This window comes from Mustelus asterias, chromosome 26 (assembly GCF_964213995.1).
Source record: "Mustelus asterias chromosome 26, sMusAst1.hap1.1, whole genome shotgun sequence".
Taxonomy (NCBI): domain Eukaryota; kingdom Metazoa; phylum Chordata; class Chondrichthyes; order Carcharhiniformes; family Triakidae; genus Mustelus; species Mustelus asterias.
This window is the reverse complement of record NC_135826.1, coordinates 28,768,633-28,776,116: the sequence shown is the minus strand read 5'-3', so window position 1 is coordinate 28,776,116 and position 7,484 is coordinate 28,768,633.

The following is a 7,484-nucleotide window of genomic DNA, read 5'->3' as shown; positions in this document are numbered from 1 at the left end:
TGTCCAAAGTTGTGCGATGGACCACCTGAACTGCATTGCACAACTCACAACTCACACTCCCAGAGGTGAAAAATAGATTTCCTTCTTCCAAACTATGATGATGTCCCTCATCTCCCTCCATCACAAACATGTGGATTAAGCATCTGTGAGAACAAATCCCATCCCGTATGTTCTTTGCCTAGAACTGGGATATGACTACTTTTCTCTCCATTTCCCACAAATCCCACAACAAAACTGTGAATGAACAGTGTAAGACAAATAGTCTGCATTACCGCCAGGATAAAATTTCTCCTCTTTAACACTTTCTGCTCCAGCTTCCTGTAAGCTGCAACCCATTCATAATCTGCCATCTATGTCTTATCCATTACAATGTCCCAGTTCTCTATCAATCAGTCTTAGTTAATGCCCATTGGCGCCCATCCCTAAAATGCAAACATTTTTGCCCCTCTTCATTCTGCAATTGTCTCTCAGCCTACGCGCCCCAATGCGTGCGTTCCGTTCTTTTAACTCTCTTGTCCTCATTTGCACCTGATCTCCACCACGCTCTGCATCTTCCATGGAAAGAAACTTCAGCAATTTAGTGATTGTAGGAATTCGCAATCAGCTGCAATTGACTGGATTGCAGGAGCTCTTGCATGACCAAGTCTGGTTAGTCGCCAAATATCATGCTGCAGATCCTAGACCAAGTGATCAATGCCACAGGAGAGCCACTTTTTATTTTTGAAAATCAATGTATATTGATTTATATATTGGTGTACTTGTGTATTGGCAGCACGGTGGCACAGTGGTTAGCACTGCTGCCTCACAGTGCCAGGGACCTGGGTTCAATTCCCAGCTTGGGTCACTGTCTGTGTGGAGTTCGCATGTTCTCCCTGTGTCTGCATGGGTTTCCTCCAGGTGCTCTGGTTTCCTCCCACAGACTGAAAGATGAGCTGGTTAGGTACATCGACCTGAACAGGCGCTGGATTGTGGCGACGAGGGGAATTTCACAGTAACATCATTGCAATGTTAATATAAGCCTTACTTGTGACTAATAATTTAACTTTATTTTCTGAACATGGCTATTACCCAATGGTGCACGATAGTAGTCTTGAATGCTCAGAAAACGATGGAAGGGAACTATTGATAGATGTACAGTCACTCCCTTAGCCTTTTTTGGAAGCCCTAGTGAGTTATGTATGTTTTTGTACACCCAGTAGAAGATGCTCATGTGCTTTCAATTACTATAAGGCGAGTTAGATAAGGGCAAAAGTTGGTGATGGAGCAGAAAATGTGTCATCTTTTGATCCTGATTCTGAGATGAGTTTCCTACCTTATATTCATAACATCTCTAAGACCTCCTTCTTCCATCTTGATGATATTGTTTGACTTCAATCCTGTCTCAGCTCATCTACTGCTGAAAACCTCACTCATACCTTTGCTACCTTTAGACTTGATTATTCCAACTGGTGGTGCACATTTTACCCTCCATAAACTCAAAGGGCTCGCTCGCCCCGAAACCAGAAAATCCCACCTGAGGTCAACGGATCTTTCCATCGTCCACCCCTTGCCCGCTCCGATTCCCATGGCAGGCGGGACGGTAGAATTTGCCCCAAAGTTTCTCAAAACCTTGCTGCTGCTCTCTTAACTTGCAACAAGTCCCGTTTCACCATCGCCCTCTTTTTGCTGGTCTAAGTTGGCACCTGTTTAAGTAACGCCTTGATTTTAAAATTTTCATTCTTGTTTTTGGGTCCCTCCATGACCTTGAAGCTCCCAGTCTCTGTAATCCCCTCCAACCCCACAAACCTCACATGTATCTGTTTCCTCCAAATCTGGTCTCTTATGCATTTCTAATCTTTATCACTCCACCATTGGTTTCAGTTGTCTATCCCCGAGCTCTGAAGCTCTTTCCTACATCTCACTGCCCCTCTAATTCACTTTCTTTCTTTAAGGCACTTCTTAAAACCTGCCTGTTGATTTGCTTCTGGTTATCTGACCTAATATCTCCTTTGTGACTCTGTGTTATACCATGTTTTATAACACCCCTTTGAAGTGCCTTGGGATCTTTTCATTACTCTAAAGATACTCAACAAATTTAAGCTGTTAAGGTGTTGTTGTCTTAGCAATAAGAAAGACTATTGAGGCTCTGAGAATCAAACAAGACATCAAGCGAAGAAGTCAGAAGGCGGAAAGGCAATACAAGGTAGGAAATGTTGGTAGCGAGTGAACAGGCTATTATCAGTCTGGCTGATATCTCTTAAAATGTTAATATCCTTACTCATTCCATTCTGTAAACACGAAAAAACTTTCCCTTTACAAACAAAAGCTGAAATCTTCTCTCCACATTCATGGCTGGGATCGGTGCCACTGCAAGTGAATGCAGTTTCAGCTGAAACGCCAAATTCCCTGTTCTCGCTCACAAAGGTGCCACCATGGATGAGAGCAGAGAATACTACCCAAAATCTTTAAATACATCAGCCACCCACTGTTCGCTCTGCCCCTGAACAAGTTGTGTGCACATTCTTGAACCTTCATTCAGTCCTATTGTTTATTCTTCTCTCTATGAAAAACCTACCAGTTTTTCTTGTTCCCCAAACTCTCATTTACTACTTTTTCTTTAAGACTTACAATTCCAACTGGTCTGATTTTATATGTCCCTGTTTATTACAATGAAAACATTGAACATTCCTCATGTCCCTTGTACTTTCAGTACCTTCTTTTCTATTCGGAGGTGGAAACACTTTGGATCGTTTGACTAATCTTTCTCTTAGTTGACTAAGCTTTTTCTCACCTTCCCATTTCATACCTTCTCAAAACTTCAAGGGTGTCGAGAAAAAGGCTTTGACCTATGAACTAATTTAAGCTCAGCATCCAGCCTTGCAGTTTTAATCCTCTGTCCTCCACACGTGCGGCACAGTGGCATAGCGAATAGCACTGCTGCCTCACCGGGCCAGGGACCCAGGTTCAATTCTGGCCTTGGGTGACTGTGTGGAGTTGCACGTTCTCCCCGTGTCTGTGTGGGTTTCCTCCGGGTGCTCCAGTTTCCTCCCACATTCCAAAGATGTGCAGGTTATTTTGATTGGCTATGCTAAAAAAAAAAAAGCCCCTTAGTGTTGGGGGATTAGCAAGGCAAGTATGGGGATAGGGATCGGGAGGGATTGTTGTTGGTGCAGACTCAATGGGCCGAATGGCCTCCTTCTGTACTGTATGGATTCTGAGTCCTTTTCACTGCAGCTAATGAATCTTTAAATTCTTCCAAAATAATTATTTTGCCAACAGCCTTGTAGGTTCCTTCTATTTTAATGTTCTTACCTACCTATCAAAATTACTCTGTTCAATCCTTTAAAATTCAATACAAGTCCATCCAGACAGTTTTGTTACATTTCAAAACTTTTGTCTGTAAATCTCTGGTACTAATGCATAAGGACTCAATGTTAAGATCATAGCCATAGTATAGCTCTCTTCACTATATCATACTACCCAGATATTTCTTCTGGCAGAAATGCATATACTTCACGAGCCCTACCTACTAATTTAGTCTGCAAGACCAGCATCCAAGTTTTGTGTGACCATTTCATTTGCGTTGCTATCTTCTCAAATGAATTGAAAAATGCTTCCACATCCATTTCATTAAATTTTGGAAGTGCCTGTATGAATCCAAACATCTCCCCAACTAGGTTGTTGTCTACAACTACTCTGATGTCCCTGCTTTAATCATCAGTCTTTTAAGCTGAAATTCTTTGTTTCTTTCCTTTTCTCTTTCTTCCTTTCCAATTCAAATTTTCTCATTTCCATTTCTCTTTGAAACGCTCTCTGTTTGTCCTCTCTTTAAGGAGTCTAACAACACCAGGTTAAAATCCAACAGGTTTATTTGTTAGCAAACGCCACTAGCTTTCGGAGCGCTGCTCCTTCGTCAGATGGAGTGGAAATCTGCTCACTCCATCTGACGAAGGAGCAGCATTCCGAAGGCTAGTGGCGTTTGCTAACAAATAAATCTGTTGGACTTTAACCTGGTGTTGTTCGACTCCTTACTGTGTTTACCCCAGTCCAACACCGGCATTTCCACATCATGTCCTCTCTTTCCCATATTTCAATTTCTTCATTTCTGTTTTGCTTTGTAATTGAATCTTTACCAACTCAATTGCCTCACTTTTTGGTCTATCCAGCATCCCTTGCACATCTAAATGTTTTGCTACACTCTCAAGTGCGTCAGCTTTCTTATTTCCTTTCCCTAATTGTAACTTATCTGCCAATTCCATCAATTTAGCTTTAGTCACACTTTTCAAACTTTCCAGTTATATTGTCTATTCCCTAGCAAGTCTGAGCTATTGTTGGAACCATGTTGCAGTCACCTTATCTTAAATCACACAATACCTCACCTGGTGCAACACGTTCCTCATTCTTGTTACTGTTAAAAGCCACAAGTTCCCCTACACCCAAGGAATGATGCTTTACAAATCCCAGACAAGCCTCCAATTTTGTTAAGAACCCCATTGATGATAGATGTGACGGTATTTCAAAACCCAGAAAGGTGACTTGGAACACCAGTTCTTAATTCCTTATTTTGCGATTTGGCATAATGTGAGGAAAGATATGCAAGGTCTGGTCTCGTTGTAACCACTTAAATAAAATACTTATTAACAGGTAAAAGCACACAAGGCCACAATACAAAACAAAGGTACACCCATCTACAATAATGGCTACACACATTTTGAAATTAACTTTGTTCCCATTTATCCACGTTCCTGAACTCTGAGAAATCTTCCTGGACTTAAAACACCACCCCATAAAGTTTATCTTGATAGGCTACATATGTAAATAGTTACCACACACTATTTCTCTTTATTTAAGAAGCATGATTCTTGGCTTCAACATGGAATATGTGAGTTTTTCAAAACAACAGATTTTAACACAAACTTGCTTTCAGAACTGACATTTCCAGCTGGGTATGGCAATGATCTTAGCTGTTCATCCTGCTTCTCCGCTTTCTTTCCTCCCCTGTCTCTCGTTAGTACAGAGCAACCCAGATACTGCTGTGCTGTATTTCTCTTTTATTCTTCTATCTAAGTGACTCGCCCCTTATAAGCTGGAAGCCTGGGTTCTAAATGTGAATTGCATTTTTATGTCCCCATGTTGAACTCATCTCTTCTGCAGTTTTAACAACTAAAATTCTATATTCTATTGTTCCCCACTTCACTTAAGTAAATATATGTTTATCCTGCTTCTAAGCTAATTCACACCTCAAAACTCCTCCAGACAGCTGCACCCTGATCAATTCCTCTTTCCTCCCACTCTCCAAACTTTATTTTATCCAAGTTACTTCAATTTTTATTTTATCCAATTCTTAAATCTTTACTTTATTCAATCTTAAGTGCCATAAGAAGTTCAATGACCTAACTTGTGGTCAAGGCCTTTTGTCAATGAATGCAACTCCTGCAACACTCAGAAAGCTTGACATCATTCTAGAAAAAACAGCCCATTTGAGAGGCAACCCATCTACCACCTTATACCTTCAGTCATTTCACCAGCAGAGTACAGTGGTTGCAGTATGCACCATTTATGCACCATCAAAAAGGCAGGAGAATGGGGATGAGAAAAATATCAGCCATGATTGAATGGCAGAGCAGACTCAATGGGCTGAGTGGCCTAATTCTGCTTTTATGTCTTATGGTCTTATGATATACTACAGCAATTCACCAACAGCACCTTCCAAACCTGCATCTGGTACCACCTCAAAAGACAAGAGCAGAAGACACATGAAAACACTATCTGCAAATTCCCCCCTGAGCCCTATTCCATCCGGACATCTTGCTATTTCTTCAGTGTTCAAAAACCTGGAACACTCTTCCCAATAACACTGTGGATATACCTACACCACATGGACTGCAGCAGCTCCAAGGTGGTTCAGCATCAGCTTAGAGATCATATTGGATGGACAACAAATGCTGGCTTTGCTCAACATTCTCACTGCATGAACAGATAGCACCCTGAAGCATTTTGATATCATGTAATCCAAAGGCAGTGGAGTATTTTCTGCAGTTTCCTGACAAGATCTAGCAAGTATGTAGTGTCATGGTCAGAATGTTTACATTCTCTTTACTGCCTATGATCGGTATGTTTGGTATGTAAGAGATGCGTCTTTATTTACTCTTGGAGTGTGTGACCCAATTAAATAATTCAGCAGCAAACTTTTGTGAGTTTAATAATATACACACACAAAGGTTAGATACAAAAGAAGGTAATATGTTACAGATTACAATTCTCAGTCTCCAGCCTAGACTCCCACAAAACAAGACTGTAACTTCTTGAATGGTCTTGATGCTTTGGAGATAAGCAAGGAATTGGTAAAGCAACGGATTCTCAGTAGGCTGAGGTTTCTTGCAGTGGAATTTCAGAGGTTGGTTCTCAGGTGTACTTCAACTAGAACATGTTGCAAATCCTCCCCTAGGTGGAATCTCTCACTTTCAAGGTATTGTGTTAACCACCTTGGCTGCTTGTTGACTTACAAATAGTTTAATGGCTTTTAGTGGAACCGTCTGCCAAAAAACTTGATTTTAAAAGCAGATAACAAAATGGCTTCCTCAAAGTCATTTTCCAAATAAGGGGCTAGTGTTTACGTTCTTTACACATCAGGTGTTAACATCTTGGGAGTTTGCGATTGTCAATGTTTTTGCGTTTCAATGACCCAAATTGATACTACCTCCTGGAATAGTTTCAGGAAAGGGCATTGATTCAGCATCAGTCTGGAGTGTTCCTTTTGTTCCCTCACGAGATAGGGGTGTTCCAATTCACAAAAGGAATCAGGTGGCCATATTTTTTCCCTAGCCTTTTACATGCAGATTTAAAACATAATAATCAGTTCAAAAATCATAGAATCCCTACAGAGCAGGAGGCCATTTGGCCCTTCAAGTCTGCACCTGCCACAGACCCTATCCCCAAAACCCCATGCATTTACCCTAGCTAGTTCCCCCTGACACTAAGGGGCAATTTAGCATGGCCAATCCACCTAACCCGCACATCTTTGGACTGTGGGAGAAAACCGGAGCACCAGGAGGAAACCCACGCAGACACAGGGAGAACGTGCAAACTTCACACTGACAGTGACCCGAGGCCAGAATTGAACTCGGTCCCTGGCGCTGTGAGGGAGCAGTGCTAACCATTGTGCCACCGTGCCACCCCAAAAATGACAAAAGAAACAACCCATGCTGAAAATAGTCAAAAGATCATACACTCAGGTATCTTTCAGCGCCATCCAATGTAACCCAATATCTAGGTACATAAAACCATCCCAAACTAAAGCTACTACTGCTAGTGGGAACAAAGAACGCAAGCTCCCCAAGATAACATGGGGAAAGATCTGTCAGAACCCACAGTATTATCTGAGCAGTACCTTACCAAAGTGAATTGCAGGGGCACATAGATTTAATGGAAAGATACAGAACACAATTTTGTTACAAGATGACAATGCTTTTGAAAAATTAAAATTTTAATTGCAACTTAAGCAT